Source organism: Triticum aestivum, chromosome 1D (assembly GCF_018294505.1).
Source record: "Triticum aestivum cultivar Chinese Spring chromosome 1D, IWGSC CS RefSeq v2.1, whole genome shotgun sequence".
NCBI lineage: Eukaryota > Viridiplantae > Streptophyta > Magnoliopsida > Poales > Poaceae > Triticum > Triticum aestivum.
Genome location: NC_057796.1, coordinates 482,484,389 through 482,487,114, shown reverse-complemented (window position 1 = coordinate 482,487,114; position 2,726 = coordinate 482,484,389).

Here is a 2,726-nt window from a genome sequence, read left to right as displayed (position 1 = left end):
TGAACTCCTACTTACGTCAGACATAACCCAAAAACCGTGTTCACTTCCTGGACTCCGCCGAAAAGAGACCATCACGGTTACACACGCGGTTGATGCGTTTTATTTAAGTCAAGTGTCAAGTTCTCTACAACCGGACATTAACAAATTCCCATCTGCCACATAACTGCGGGCACGGCTCTCAAAAGTTTATACCCTGCAGGGGTGTCCCAACTTAGCCCATTATAAGCTCTCACGGTCAACGAAGGATATTCCTTCTCCCGGAAAGACCCGATCAGTCTCGGAATCCCGGTTTACAAGACATTTCGACAGTGGTAAAACAAGACCAGCAAAGCCGCCCGATGTGCCGACAATCCCGATAGGAGCTGCACATATCTCGTTCTTAGGGCAACACCGGATAAGTCAAGCTACGAGTAAAACCAGGCCTCGAGTTTCCCCGAGGTGGCCCCGCAGGCTGCTCGGTTCGGACCAACACTTAGAGAAGCACTGGCCCCGGAGGGGTAAAATAAAGATGACCCTCGGGAGAGCGACTCCCTAGGGAAAATAAATAGGTGATAGGCAAATGGTAAAACCAAGGTTGGGCCTTGCTGGAGGAGTTTTATTCAAAACGAACTGTCAAGGGGTCCCCATAACACCCAACCGCGTAAGGAACGCAAAATCAAGGAACATAACACCGGTATGACGGAAACTAGGGCGGCGAGAGTGGAACAAAACACCAGGCATAAGGCCGAGCCTTCCACCCTTTACCAAGTATATAGATGCATTAATTAAATAAGAGATATTGTGATATCCCAACAAAGTTCATGATATCCATGTTCCAACATGAAACAAACTTCATATTCACCTGCAACTAGCAACGCTATAAGAGGGGCTGAGCAAAAGCGGTAACATAGCCAAACAACGGTTTGCTAGGAAGGGTGAAAAGGTTAGAGGGACATGGCAATTTGGGAGGCTTGAAAAGCAAGTGATAGGTAGCGCAGCATAGCGAAAGAACGAAGCAACTAGCATAGCAATGATAGTAATGAGATCCAAGGTGACAGTCATCTTTCCTGAAATCCCGCTAGGAAGAAGAACGAGTCCATGAAGAATATGAAGCCACGAAGACGAATCAAGCGTAGACGCACGAATCCTCACGAACGCAACGAAACGGGAACTATCGAGGAGAAGCACAACCGGAAAGAAACAAACAACACGGTAAACACACACCACATAAACATGACATGATGCACAACCAAGCATGATGCATGACAAAGGCTATATGAAGCTACTCATGGCAAGAGATGATGCATACAAGAGCAACACATCAAAGCAAGTTTAAATGAGGCCAGAAACAGCATATAACAATTCCGGTAAGTCCCCGTATGCAAATTTCAAAATTGGTCCAGATCTGAATAAGCCTTATGTTCAAGTTGTTAAACAGCAAGTTAAAATGCACCAAGATGATCTACACGAAAATCTAGTCAAGTTACATATAAAGTTCGTTTAGTTCGGAGCTACGGCCTAGAAGATATAAGCAAAACAAGTTAAACATGGCATTGATGCAAAAAAGCATTCAAACATCAAGCAAACACACTCAAAACAAGGATGAAACAAGGTAACATGAAACTACATACAAAACTAAGCAAGTTTCATATAGAGCATGCTCAAAACGGAGCAACGGTGCAACACATACACTCCAAACAAGATATAGCAACAATCTGTCCAAAACAGCAACTAGGCATATTGCAAGCATCATGAAAATATGCTACAACACCCCAACATCATAACAAAAGGCATGTACATGATGTACAGGTAAAGCATGACAAAACATGAACACTGAGCTATCTCCAGAAATCACTAGAACATGCTCAAAAGGACATGGCAAGATTGCAAATAATAACAGTTTCACTGGACATGGCGGAAATAACATCAGGTTGCAAAGTTTAGAGCTATCAAACAACATGCTACAGGAACAGATCATAGCAAACAAAGGCGTGGCATGAATCTACTAATTGCATAGAACAAAAGTGCCTTACTGATCATGAGCCAAAAAGGCACAGAAGATATGATGGAACCCATGTAAACATAGCAAGTTTCATAAACAGATTCAGACTTAGCAGAAAAAACTGAGCATGGCATAAACAGAATTATGATGGCATCTTTGCGAGCACAAATCACTCATCCCAAAGCATTTCATGGCATGACAAGGTGACCAACAGTAAGATGACATAATTATGAAGCTAAGAATGGCAATATCATAGTCATAGGGTGCATGGATCACTAGCAAAACACATGGCAAAACTGAACTTCATGTTAACAGGCTGACACCAACATTATTTAGCAAGTTTGGAGTAAGATTACAACAAGCTACAACAGACTATAAATACAAACAAGGGCATGGATGGATACATCATAACATGTGTAACAAAACATCCTTAGTGAACATCTCCATATTATGCATAGAACTCATGGTGACATCAGGTTTACAAGGCATCACAATGCTACAGCTACAGACTTTGCAGAAATGACTAAGTCACAGAAATCAGCAACATCACGGAGGCTACTTTGCATGCTTGTGCTAGTCACCACATAAATCAAAAAAATACAAGACAAGCACCCCTCTAATGATGGCATGATTTAGTTCAAAACACATGTAGACCTCAAGCTCATAGGATGCACACACAAAATGCAATGAAAACAACAAATCATCAAGTTATAACAGTTTCAGCAGGTTAACATCATATAACACT